At 52.4% G+C, this 13,671-nt stretch overlaps 1 protein-coding gene across 5 annotated transcripts in view; it reads left to right on the plus strand.

Moving 5' to 3' along the window:
• The window catches only part of VDAC1 (voltage dependent anion channel 1), a 139,129-nt gene that overhangs the window by 102,888 nt on the left and 22,570 nt on the right, over positions 1-13,671 (plus strand). For 2 of the 5 annotated variants that reach the window (XM_030829169.1, XM_030829180.1), the window contains exon 1: positions 1,286-1,947. The exons of 1 other annotated variant lie outside the window; for it this stretch is intronic. The gene's annotated coding sequence lies outside the window, so the exon portion shown is untranslated. Of the gene's footprint in view, positions 1-1,285; positions 2,183-13,671 lie in introns of those variants that run through there. 2 more of the 5 variants (XM_030829148.1, XM_030829158.1) reach the window with 2 other exon arrangements.

Genomic DNA, 13,671 nt, shown 5'->3' on the forward strand with positions numbered 1-13,671 from the left:
AACTAGCACCTAGGGGAGCTGGCGAAGGGGCCCAGGGTAGCAGAGGCCATGAAGATCTCTTTCCAGGTTGTTCTTGTTTTTTTGTTTTTTTTTTTGCGGGGGGGGAAGTCTCACTCTGTCACTCAGGTTGGAGTACAGTGGCTCGATCTCAGCTGACTCCAGCCTCCTCCTTCCAAGTTTAAGCGATTCTTGTGCCTCAGCCTCCTGAGTAGCTGGGACTACAGGCGCGCGCCACCACGCCCAGATAATTTTTGTATTTTTAGTAGAGACAGGGTTTTGCCATGTTGCTCGGGCTGGTCTCGAAGTCCTGGCCTCAAGTGATCTGCCTGTCTCGGCCTCCCAAAGTACTAGGATTACAGGCATGAGCCACTGCGCCCGGCCCAGACTGGTTCTTTAAAGCGGAGTTGAGAGGTGGCGCTGGAGGGGAGGAAGCCCTTCGACATTTGCTCCCAGCCTCAAAACTGGGCTGCACTGGCATCTGTTCCTAGCCCTGTGAGGTTCCTGGAGCCCTGCCTTGTCCCGCCCGGCCTCCCTGAGTTCTTGTCCTCTCCCTGCCCACCAGTCTCAGTGTGCGGGGTGGGGACCACCAGGCTGGGAAGCCCAGAGTCCCCAGGCAACTCGTGGGCCCGGGAGGGTCATAGAATCCGTCCTACATCCCCAGGATCTTGAAGGGGGCTCTTCCTTACATTCCCAGTCACCCCTCCCCCAGCCCCTACATAGCACCCTGTCTGCACCCCACTCCCACTCTGTATCAGCTGCCCTCTTCCTCAGCACCCTATCCCACTGGAGCACCTTTTCTAACTCGAGTCGCCACTTTCACATTTAATCTGCCGCCTCTTTCCAGCAGCCAGTCCTGATTGCCTCTTCCGCAGCCCCAGTTGCCCACTGCTTTAGCTAGTGTCGCTGCTGGCTGTGAGGAGTGTCCTAATTCTGTAACCCGGCACCTCCTCCACAGGGACCTAGACGCCTCAAGCCTTCCAGGACGTTTGTTGATCAAAGGCGAAGGATGTGCAGAATCTTCGTCCATCTACGAATTAATTCTCGAAACCTGCTTCGAGTGGGCCTCGCGCGGAACACAGGGGACACTCAGTGGTGAACGAGACCACTCGCTTAGGCCTAGCAGCGAGAAGGTGACCGTTCACTCAACACACACTAACTGGGTCCCGCAGGACAGGCCCCGGCTGGTCGCGGAGGTTCCCCGGGGCGCCCTCAGCCGGCCGGCCGGCCATAACCGGCGTGATCTCCTCGCGCCGAGAGACCAAGAAGGGACCTCGCAAAACCCAATTCACGTTTTGTTTAATTTTATCTTTTTACCTCTCAAATGCATGGAAATTGGCTGCTAGTAGCTTTGCTACAGGAGAAAATCGCTAATCTGTATCGCAAAATCGGCGCACAGGGATTTTCTCTGCGATTGTCTAGACGCCGCGCAGGCGGGTCTGAGGCGCCAGACACATTGTATCCTCAGCGCGGAGCTCAGGAGCAACAGTCGCCGCCTCTACTCTGTATCTGCGCCGCCCCAGGAGCCCAGTGTCCGCACTGGGCCTGGGACTGCCCTCGGGGGATGGGGCCCACGCGGGCTTTGATGGGGGGCCGGGGGCCACTTCGTCCACCCAGGCGAGGCTCGGGTCCAGCGCCCGCCACATCAACTCCCGGGGGATCTAGCAGCGCGGAGGCCGAGCAGGAGGCCCAGGAGCCCCGCGCGTCTTCCATTAGCGCAGGGACCCCCGGGCCACAGCTCAGAGAATCGGAAGGCCTCCTCCCCCTTCCTGAGAGCTGCCACTGGGGCCAAGGTTTCCAGCAAGAACCCGCGTGTCCCTGCGCACGCACACACGGTGCACACGTCAGTCCGGCGCCTCCCCGTGCCCCGGCTCACGCAGGTTCTCCCGCTCGCCCGCAACACGCCCGCAGGCTCTTGTGTCTGCTACCGGGGCCGCCGGGCCCAGAAGGGTAAGAACGCGGCTCGCCAGCGGCATGGGGACCCCGGCCCAGCCTGGACTCTGTCCCGGGCGGGGCCTGGGGGCGGAGCGCCCCGGGCCGGGCGCGCGGGAGGGGAGGCGGGTCCGCGCCGCCGCCGTCCGCGCCGCCCCGCCCTTGGCCCCGCCGCTCGCTGGGCTCCGCTCCCTGCCTCCGCGTTGCAGCCCCCGCCGTAGCCGCCTCCGAACCCGCCGCCACATCCTCTGAGGTAGGCGCAGCGGAAAAGGACCCCGGCTCCCTTGCGCCCTGGACGGCGGGGGCCAGACCCCTGGGGAGCTGAGAGGGAGGTGCTGAGGCGGGAGCGGGCGAGGGGCCCGGGCAGCCCGGCCCCGGGGAGGGATCGCGAGCGGCCGGCGCGGGCCTGGCTGGTCAGCGGGCGGGCAGAGAAGGCCGCGCAGGCGGGCGCCGAACGGGTCCGGGCTGGGGAGCGCGAGGCCGAGGGTCCAGAGACGCCTGCGGCTGGCGGCGAGAGGCGGCCTGGGCTTGCTGGCGGAAGGGCAAGGGCAGCCGCGTGGAGGCCCGGCGGGCCGCGCGTCTAGGTGACCTTCCCCGGCGGCGCCCTCTGGCCCTGGATCCCACCAGCGTGCATCCGGCGGGGACCCACTCGCCCCCCACGCTTGCCGGGCCAGGCCAGCGGGAGGGTGCCGGCCACGCTGCCGCCTCGGGGTGAGCTCACGTGACCACCGTGGCCCCGCGTCCCCAGGCCCACGCGCCCTGGCCGGCCCACGCCCGCAGAAGCTGGCGCCCGGCACCGCCCGCCTGTGCCAGAGCCTTCTAGAGCGGAACGCGCCGGCCGAGAGTCGACTTAGGCTGTAGAGGCCGGAGCTCGGGCCTGGGCTGAAGGTTTGGCCTCGGAAAAGGAGGCCCCACGGGGAGGGATGTGGCCTTCTTGGTCTTAGGAGTGATTACTGGTTTGGTCGTTCATTCATTCGCCAAATGCGGCGGTGCATTCCGGAAACTGTTTTGGAGCCTGACTTTGGATTAGAGGCCCGCAGTCCTAGTGGTTTGTACAAGGTCACACAGCTGGGAAGACCCCAAACCTTCGTTTTCTCATCTGTAGGATGGGAGCAATGATACCTCTCCTTCGTTGAGTTTTGGGGAATAATAAAATGAATTAACATGAAACCTTTAGAACAGTGCTGGTATGGAGAAGGGCTAAGTAGAAACCCTGACACCCTTGGGGCTTTTTGGGTGAGTCCAGCCCATCCCCCGCAGACCATTTTGCTACACGTGGCGTTGTGGAAAGGGTTCAATAAATGTAGCTCCTGTTTTTAAACATTCTTGCACTATTATTGACAAGCATTTGTATACCAAGTATGGAGTAACTTTCAGGTTAATTTATGAAAAATCTTGTAAGTTTACAAATGGACATTGTCAAGCTCGAGCAGTAAGTTTGCATGTGGAGATCTTGAATGCAGGAGCAGACCCTGGTTTAGAGGCCCGTTCCGCCTGGGGTCCTTCTCCCCTTGACTAGCCTCCCCTCTCCTGGGGAGATAGGGGAAAGGGCTCCTCTGTTGCCTAAACTTCTCCACTGAGGCAGAAGAAGGCCAGAGCAGACTATCAGGGGCCAGCCTTCATTCTGCCCACCCCAGCTGTGGACCGACTCAGCTCCTAAGGGTCAGACTTGAGGCATTGAGGCCCTGTGCTACTTTGTCTTCAGTGCCTGGGGTGGTGCTGCCTGGCACACAGTAGGTGCTTGAGAAGGGTCTGTGGGGGTAAATGCACTCTTGTATCAGAATCCACCCACCTTTATTACAGAGTTTTACTATTCCAGTACATGGCACATGGTAGGTGCTTATTAGGTATTTGTGGAATTATTGAAAGGGCATATGAAGGGCTGCAGACCCAGACCACAGTCCTTTGATCCTGGACTTTTTTTTTTTGAGACAGAGTCTTGCTCTGTTGCCAGGTCTGGAGTGCGGTGGCACCATATTGGCTCATGGCAGCTTCTATCTCCTGGGTTCAGGCAATCCTCCCACCTCAGCCTCGCAGAGTATCTGGGATCCCAGGCACACACCACTACGCCTGGCTAATTTTTGTATTTTTAGTAGAGTCAGGGTTTCACCATGTTTGCCAGGATGGTCTCAAACTCCTGGCCTCAAGCAATCCACCCCCCTCAGCCTCCCAAAGTGCTGGGATTACAGGCGTGAGCCACCATGCCCGGTCCTGGACATCCTTTTGAGGGACACAGACATCTCACTTGTGGAAAATAGCCTCACCTAGCAGAGAGTCACAAATATTTAAAGAACTGTAGCAGTATATATAGTCTCTTGAAATAAGTGCTTTAAACACATCGTCTTCATTCTCTGGTTTTCCAAGTCCCAAGGGAAACTTGTTGAACTGGTGTTTCTGGGCTTGCAGGGAGGCTGACATGGGTGACTGGGATTCTACAGAAGGTATTGGGCCTGTTACCCCTTCCCTCATGGTGGGTGGATGGACAGTTTGTGCTGGGGTTGTCCTGAGTAGGGTGCCTGCCTGTGGGTAGTGGAGACTACTCATTGTTGATTATTTAGTTTTATTTCTGCTATTCTAGAGTGGGGCTGTAGGCAGGGGTTATTTGTAGCTCAGAAAGTGGGGGACCATACAGGGATGAGGTGCCTGTGGGCCCCTGGCCTTGCTGAACAGTAGGCAGGTGTGGACAGTGAACTCCATGCTGGGGTGGTGAAGGGCATCTATCCTCCACCCTTACCAGGAAGATGCTCCTGAAGCACTGAAGTCCACTTCGCCCTTGATGGAATTTCCCGTGGTGCAGTGTCTTCGGTGGTAGTGACTGGGAGAGACGCATGTGTGGTTGAGGACCAGCCGAAGCCTGGAGGCAGCCCCTCCCGGTGCTCCGAAGATTCTGTAGTCTGCGGCTTTGGGTTTTCCATGGAGTCCTGTGGTAGCCACTGAGAAAAGGTGACCAGTGGTCTCCTCAGCTGGGTCTGGGCACATTTCTCCATTTTACCACGTACTCAGGGGTTTAGGGATGAGTGGGACTTTAAGTTCTTTACTCAGAACTGTGCTGGAAACAGCACTGGAGAGTAGCTTGGGCCCACAACACAGGTCTGATGAGCCATAGGGTCGGTCTCATACAGGTCAAGTCACTTTCTTGTGCCTCAGTTTCTCTCTCTCTCTTTTTTTTTTTTTTTTTTAGATGGCGTCTCGCTCTGTCGCCCAGGCTGGAGTGCAGTGGTGCAATCTCAGCTCCCTGCAATTTCTACCTCTCGGGTTCAAGCAATTCTCTGCCTCACCCTCTCGAGTAGCTGAGATTACAGGCACCCGCCACCGTGCCCGGCTAATTTTTTTGTATTTTTTAGTAGAGATGGGGTTTCACCATCTTGGCCAGGTTGGTCTTGAACTCCTGACCTCATGATCCACCCACCTCGGCCTCCTAAAGTGCAGGGATTACAGGTGTGAGCCACTGAGCCCGGCCCAGTTTCTCTGCTATAAAAGTATGATTGTCGTCATTACAGTGATTGCTGATTGAGGGCTTGCTCAACACCCTTCTAGGGGCTCAACGAATGTTCTGTGATGTTGAGTTCACCACCCTACACCCTGGGAGAGAGGTAGTGTGTTTCCATTTCGCAGGTCAGCAGCCTTGAGCACAGAGAGGTGAGGTAACCACTCTGAGGTAACACAGCCTGGCAGGAGTGGAGTTGGAATTCAAGGCCTGGTCTGAATGGTGGTGCCCTCACATTGCAGTTGCACTCCAAGGGACCCTTGCAAGGTGCTAACAGATGTGAATGCCTTTTGGAAAGTCAAAATTGGTGTTCAGATGGGAGACATTATTTTTCCGCACCAATCAGAGTGAACTCGTGCATGGCTGAGTGTGGGCCAACTGGCAGTGGACAATGGAGTCACCTCTATTTCTTGCAAGGACAGTGGTGCTGAGTGTCTATTATAAGGGTCCGTTTTCCCTGGGATCTGGTGGGAGGCATTCTTCCAGGACGTGGTCAGCTAAACAGTGCCTCATTGTGGACATGAAGGACTCTGGACTCTGTGGTTCAGGGTGACCTTTTGAACATGCTCAGCAGCCATTATTATAATAAATATACAAAACGAAAACTTGTGATAAAATGCCGTGTGTGTTCCCTGCTTACCAAGCGCCAGCCACTGTACCAAGTGTTGTATGTTAATGAGCTAATTCAGTCCTCACAGTGACGCCAATGCAGGCTCTCTTTCTCCATATTAGAGCTGAAGAAAAAGGAGTAGAGAGGTTGCGACTTGCCCAAAGTCACATACCTAGAAAGTGGTGGGGTGGGTTAGAACTCAGGTCTATTTGATTCCCAAGGCTTCCTGCCTAAGCACTGTCTGTCTCAACCCCACCTGGTCAAGCCAAGCAGTGAGGCTCCAGGGAACTTGAGGTGCCTGAGGTCAGGCAGGAGCCCCAGGTATGCCTGGGATCCAGACCATAGTGTACTGGCTGCCAGCCCAGGCCATCTCCCCTTGATAGGTGGGTGGGCAGGCTGCCCTGAGTCAGCAACCTTCTCTTGAGCCCAGGAGCTCAGCATGGAACTCAGCTGTGCTGGTGGTGGCCCAGCTGCCAGGGTGTTTCAAAATAGAAGCTACCCCTGGAAAGCTCTTCTGCCCACTGTGAGACTGTTGTGGAAGGATGGAGGGAGAGAACAGCTGCATTGGGTACACAGACCTGCTACCAGAGCACAGAGCCATCAGCCTTTGCCAGCATCCTGGAGCTCGAACCAGGAACTGTTCCCCTGGGTTGTTTCTTCCTAGCAAGAAAGAGAAAGTGCTGGAGTGTATATGTGTGCATGCATGCGTGCGTGTGTGTGAGCGAGCTGCTGATTGTGTTCGCCCCCATGTTGGCTTTTAGAGCTAGGGTTGCCTTCTGCTGGGGAAGTTGCTTTTCCTGGTCCTCAGGGCTAGGAAGAGGTGCTGTTGCTGTGATCCCTGGCTGGTCTGATAGCCCTCCTATAGGCTGGCCTAGTTCTGCCGTGACAAACCACCTAGAATGGTGTTGGTGAAACAGCGGGGCCAGAGACTTTTCCATAGTACTCTCTTCCTTGGCAGAATCATAAGATGATGGCAATGATGGTGATGATGATTGTGATTGCTCTGTTGATTAGCGTCTTTGCAGGGATCTGGTGCACATGTACACTTGGTAATCCAAGAGAGTTTAATGGAGACATCATTTGCAAAGCTGTGGACAGGGTGTCAGGTCTGGTCTGTTAACACCCTGAGGCCTACAAGAGAGGGCGCTTCTTGGCAAGAGCTGTGGCTTTGGGTAGAGGAAGGTAGTCATTGCCCATCTGAATGACTGATTCAGTCATTCAGTCTCCCATGGAGGGAGACTCGGGGTGAGTACCCCGACTTCATTCTTCCCTAAACTCCCATCTTCTGCAAGTACCTCACGTTGAAAGGCTAAGCCCAATCATAAGCCCATGGATAGCAGTCCATAATGATCAGTTCTGGGGGCACAGAGCAGGGTGGAAGGGAGGAGAATGGATCTGGAGGGGCAGACAGAGTATCCAGTGTAGTGGATTATGGTTACTACTGCCATTTGTTGAACACTTACTCCATGCCAGATACTTCTGCCGTTCTGCCTGTTTCATTTATTCCTTGTAACAACTTCCTTAGGCCTAAGGCTTTTCCTCCCAGCTGTTTTTAGCTGAGTCTTGGAGACCCATGGCTACCCTGCTCCCTGTATCAACCATTGCAGTAGTTGTTGGCTCTCCAGAGGTGCAAAGCTCGTCTGTCTGAATCCTCCTATTATTACTATTTATTTCTTTTTATTTTTTATTTAAAAGAGACAGGGTCTCACTATATTGCCCAGGCTGGTCTCGAACTCCTGCATTCGGGCGATCCTCCTGCCTCAGCCTCCCAAAGTGCTGGGATTAGAGGCGTGAGCCGCCATGCCTGGCACATGCCTGAATCCTTTTGAGGGAGCCTCTGCAGAGAAAAGAGCATATTTCTACCAGGTGGGGGCCTGGTAGGTGCTTAGTGCAGGGACGGCCCTGAGCTGCTGCTTCTCAGTGGCACCTGGGGGCAGCCCTGCCTGTTAGGCACAGGCTGAGAGGTAGGGCAGGAGGAGTTCCATCTCCTCTGGCAGGCTCTTCCTGAACAAGCGCCTCCGGTGATTCTTGTGCACCCTGAAGTTAGGGAGCTCTGCCCTGCTCGTGATTCCTGGCAGGGTGGCCAAGCCACTAGTGGTCACCTGGGAGTGAAATGTGCCCCGACGTACCTTGCCTGATAACTCTTCCATCTCAGTGTAGTTTAAATCTGTTCTCGCAATCTGTATGGACACTCTAGGTAGCCTTCTGGCATTGCTACTGCAGCAGCCTTGGAATGTGATTTGGGACACAACACAGCTCAATTTCAGGCACAGTGGTTGGCTTTTAAAGTGCTTTTTTTTTTTGAGGGGGAGTCTCGCTCTGTCACCCAGGCTGGAGTGCAGTGGCACGATCTCGGCTCACTGCAGCCTTTGCCTTCGGGTTCAAGTGATTCTCATGCCTCAGCCTCCTAAGTAACTGGGATTACAGGCACTTACCACCACACCCGGCTAATTTTTGTATTAAAATTCTTTATCCTTAAACAAATTATCAGTATACACAAACAGCTTAAATAATGAAGCAGAACAAAAAATGAAAATTCGATTTGAAGTCCATTCCTTCCCTAAACCTCCTTCTCCAGAAGCATATCTAAGCCAGCCCCAATTTGCAGATTGGCTTGTATCCTTCCACATGCTTTCCCATCCATTCACGAACACAGAAAGATGTGTAGAAAGGTTTTCCTCCAATTACATGGAATTACAAATTTTCTGACTTTTTTCATTTAACTGTATCATAGCTAGCTAGCTTTCTTTCTTTTTTTTTTTTTTTTTTTTTGTTTTGAGACGGAGTTTTGCTCTTGTTGCCCAGGCTGGATTGCAGTGGCATGATCTGAGCTCACCGCAACCTCCACCTCCCAGGTTGAAGCAATTCTCCTGCCTCAGCCTCCCGAGTAGCTGGGATTACAGGCATGTGCCACCACGCCTGGCTAATTTTTTTTGTATTTTTAGTAGAGATGGGGTTTTTCCATGTTGGTCAGGCTGGTCTCGAACTCTTGACCTCAGGTGATCCGCCCACCTCAGCCTCCCAAAGTGCTGGGATTACAGGCATGAGCCACTGCGCCTGGCTATCATAGCTTCATAGCTAGCTTTCTATGCCACCACATACATCCACCTTCTTCTTCTTTTTTATTTTTATTTTTTTTGGTGAGACAGTCTCGCTCTGTCATCCAGGCTGGAGTGCAGTGGCATGATCTTGGCTCACTGCAACCCCTGCCTCCTGGTTTAAGCTTGTGCCTCAGCCTCTCAAGTAGCTGGCATTACAGGCGTGCACCATCACGCCTGGCTGATTTTTTTTTTTTTTGTATTTTTAGTAGAGACGGGGTTTTGCCATGTTGGCCAGGCTGATCTGAAGTCCTGGCCTCAAGTGATCTGCCCACCTCAGCCTCCCAAAGTGCTGGGATTACAGGCATGAGCTACCCGCCTTATTCTTTTTGATTACCATATGGTACTCCTTAGTTTGCAAGTATAGTACCTTAATTTTTATTCATTCATTTTCCTTTTGATGGACTTTTAGGTTGCTTCTGGGTTTTGTGTTAGAAATATTGCTGCAGTGAGCATCCTCATGTACACATCTTTGAGTAGTGCCTTGGTTGCTACAGTGGAGCAGGTTCCTAGAAGTGGAATTGCCACTAGGGTTAATGCTGGGTTAATTGCTCTCCAAAAAGAGTGTACCCGTAGTACTCCCCCTTGGCGTGAATGAGAGTGACTGTTTTCCACACACTCACTGACACTGGATATTATTTACGTTTTTGCCAGTCTGCTGGTTAAGTGAGCTTCTGAAACACAGATGTGGTAGTCACTCAACAGTGGCTCTTGGTGGCCCTTAGAATAAAATCCATGCATGATATTGAGATCAGAAGCAACCAGTGCTTCTGATGGCACTTGGTCTCCTCAGCCTGAGTTCAGCTCTTCTTAGGCCGAGGTGGGAGCAGGCAAGGAGTGGAGGTCATTGCTAGTTGAGGGTCTCCCCAACTCCCCCACTCTTGGTGATGCTGAAACAGTGACCCTGCAGAGGGAGCTCTTACTTCCTGGTTGCATTGTAATGAGTTCCTATGGTCAGATTCCAAGTTTCTACTTTTTTCCCCACTGCTAAATAATACTTTGATTCTCATTGCTCATTCACTCATCAAACACATTTACATTGAATGCCTATTATGTGCCAGGGCTTAGCATCTTTATATACATAACTTTTTCCATATTTTGGATAAATTTATGCATGACAGGCTCTGGGGTGCTTTGAGTTCAAAGGTGTGATTTGGGGGTAGGTGTATGGGGTAGGGTGGGGTGGGGGCACGGTGAGCACAGCAGCTGTCATTGCCATGCAGCTGATCAGCCAAGAAGGATGTGTACCCCCAAGACAGAGGTTACGTAAGTATTATGCAGACTGTGCTGGGTGATAGATACACTATCCTTCCCCTCTGAGCTTCCAGTATGGGCCGGATTTTCATTCCTCAGCTGGAATGGGGCTTGCATAATTTGTTCAAGGTCAGCCAAGGAAAGGTTGGGTAGGTAGACTGGCAGGCTGTGGAGGGGAACCAGGGACTCCTGTATCCTGGTGTGACTTGCTGGTCCTTCTCAAAGTCTTCAGTGACTGCAGGCAGGTCTGCTCAGCCTGGCCCTGCCCATCCCTCTGTTTCCTACCAACCAGTGGGAACGAAGCCCCCAGGCTCTGCCCTGAAGCCATCACTCAGGCAGAGAGGCCTGTGGTTCTGTCTCCCCTAGGACGCCCTCTGACTTCTGTCTGTCCAGGGCTAGCTGCTTTGCTGATGCCAGACTACCCTGCTTCATGCCCAGCCTCTAGAGGCTTAGCTTGTGAAGGCCCCTTGGGGGTGGATGCTGCAGAGACAGCTGTGTGTCAGTAGCTAACTGTACAGACTCCCATTTAGAGCAGATCTGGGTGGAAGGAGTGACTGGGAGGGGTGGGGGCCAGGGTTCAGCCTTCAAGTCAGTGCCCTGGCAGGGTGTTAAGTGAAAGCAGGTTGCTGACTTTTCTTTCCTCCAGTCCTCGCCTTAGAAAACTAATGCAGATTATTATTTCTATCATAAAATTGTCTCTGAAATGGGTTCGAGAGCTGTGTAAAAATGGGCATTTTGAGGGTGCTGTCTGTGGCTGTAAGAAAGCTGAACTTCTCAGGGAGCGGCAGAGCTGTCTCGGGCCTTCCTTAGTTCTGTCAGATCAGTGCAGCAGGGGATGGGCCAAAGTGCACAAAAAGCAGGAGGGGAAACTACCACTACCTGGCAGTTGGGGGCCTTTAATGAAAGGGCGAGTCATCCTTTTGCTGTCTTCGGTGGTGTCACTTCAGGCCCAGGAGTGGACTTGACTCCATTCAGCCAGTGGTTTCTGTGCGTCTTCCTTGCCGGGTGCTGTGCTGGGGAGAATGCTTACCTGGGGGCCCAGAACGGGGGAGATTGTGCTTCATTGTCGATGTTCAAGGAGATGGGGAAGAGAGCAAGACACAGATGAGAAAGCCAGCATCCAGTATGTTTACAGTGAGGCGTTGGATAAGGATGTTGTGCTGCTGGTACCAACTACATGCTTGTGTTGTGGGACCCCACAGCCCCAAAAGAGCTTGGCCATGTTGGAGCTCCTAGAGGCCCCAGGAGGAGTCCGTTCTGCTCTTCTGAGCTCTACTGTCTGAGTCCCTTGTTCTTGGGTGGTAATCTCCTTAGTGGCCTTGTACTTTAGGCTGATGTTTGCTGTGGGTGGGGTGTTTTTTGACAGGTGGCTGTGCTTGTTGGGTTTTGGGGATTAGCGATGAGAGAGGGCATTTGGGGAACATTTAATGGATGAGTGCTCTGCCTTTATCCTGAGCGGGGACCAGTCCAGATGTGAAGGCTGCTGTGTCTGGGAGGCGTCTCTTCTGTGGGGTCAGGGGAGAGTCGTGGGGAAGGCTCTGGCTCCTAAGGTCCAGGGAGGTCTTAGCTGACCCGCAGATATTACCACTGGACTGCTTCTCCTCCTGCCTCCCTAGCCCCCACCCCCGGCTGAGTTTGTGGCCCCCCTGGGAGGGATAGCACTGAAGAGGGGTGCTTGGTTCACTGATGGTTTGTTAACCCTGTCGGGTGGAGAATGTTCTGGGCACTTTACTGTTATGTTCTGTGTCTGCCTGGGGTTACATTGCCTCAGCTTTCAATCCAGAGTTGTTCTCCTAGGAAGGGGTTAGGTAACGGGTATTTCTTGAGGATCTGGTGAGTGGTTTCCTGGTCTATCCTGGAGGGATGCACCTACAGGGTTAGTTTGGGAGGGAGGAACAAGTGGGGAGAGGGGAGCCCCCAGACTTGAAAGAGCCAGTGGCGGCAGTGTAAAATGAATCTTCCCCCCTCACCTCTCTACCCTGATACTAATGTGGGCTGACCTGTCCATGGTTTCAGCCTGATCATGTCCAAGAAATAACACAGCAGTGACAAAAATAGGACAGAGTAAACAGCTCGCTGCTCTTCTGTCTGTGCTCTGACACAAAAGTGAGCTGGGATAAAATTAACAAAGCATCTGGAAAAAGTAAAGTAGGACCTGGATCACAACTTCACAATTTAAAATTGTAGAAGTTTATACTGTTTCTTTTACAACATGCTCAGTGAGTCTGTGGTCTCCTGCAATGCCTTTGAAGTTAAAGCTTTGGCCAAGAATGCAACTACCATTTGTGATATTGTTCCCCTGGGATCACTTGAACCACTTTTTAGTGGGCTCCCTCCCACTCACCAGGAGCATGTCATACATGTGTTTATTTGTGTGAATATATATACATGTAACTTCAGATGGTATATATGCAGATGAATTTTGATAATTTAGGTATACTGTATTTTAAAACGAATGGAATGGTCCTTCTGGTTGAGACTAATTGATTCTGGGGATGGAGAAGGTGCAGGAGATGAGGCTTTCTCATGCATGACCCCCTCTCCTCCTGGGCAGAGCACACCATGTACAGTCCCAGATTAGGATATTAATCCTGTGTACACAGCATATACAGCATGCCAAAGCAAAGCCTTCCAGGAATGCAGTGTGGTCCTTAGGGCAAAGACTATTTGAGTTACTCTCCTTCCTTGAACACCGGGTGCTTAATAAATGTTTGTTGATTGACTTAGTGATATGTAGCAATCCCAAGTAGTCCTCTGATGGTTGGTTTTAAAAATAAAGTTACACTGGAGCTCAATAAATGTTTGTTTAAATTAATGTATTTGGAGGATGTATTTGGGTTTTTTCCATGTGAAGAGCTGCCAAACTGGTTAGGTTTTACTGTATTCTCTATGAGAAATATGAAGTGGGTTCCCATAAAGTCCAAAAGTTTTGTGAAAAGTTGGGCCCATCCTGGCATATAGTAGGTACTCCATAAATATTTGTTGAATGAATGAAATCAGAGCCACATGGAAAATGATGTTCCCATGAAAAGCTCTGATTTCTATTCGGTGCATTTAGTGTCCTAGTAGCTGACATTTTGTAAGATGATATGTTTTATTGGCAACAGTCCTATAATTCAGTAAAGTCACTGGCTCATGGGAATGTGTCTTTGACAGTTTATTCATTAAGCAAATATTTCCTGACTCCTACTCTGTTCTGGGCCTGGGCTCAGTCCTGGCGATGCTGAGGAGGAGAGGTCTAAATTGTTCATCCTCTGTCAACAAAGACTCATTGAGTGTCTCAAGCTCTGGCC

The sequence above is a fragment of the Nomascus leucogenys genome, chromosome 2, assembly GCF_006542625.1.
Source record: "Nomascus leucogenys isolate Asia chromosome 2, Asia_NLE_v1, whole genome shotgun sequence".
NCBI lineage: Eukaryota > Metazoa > Chordata > Mammalia > Primates > Hylobatidae > Nomascus > Nomascus leucogenys.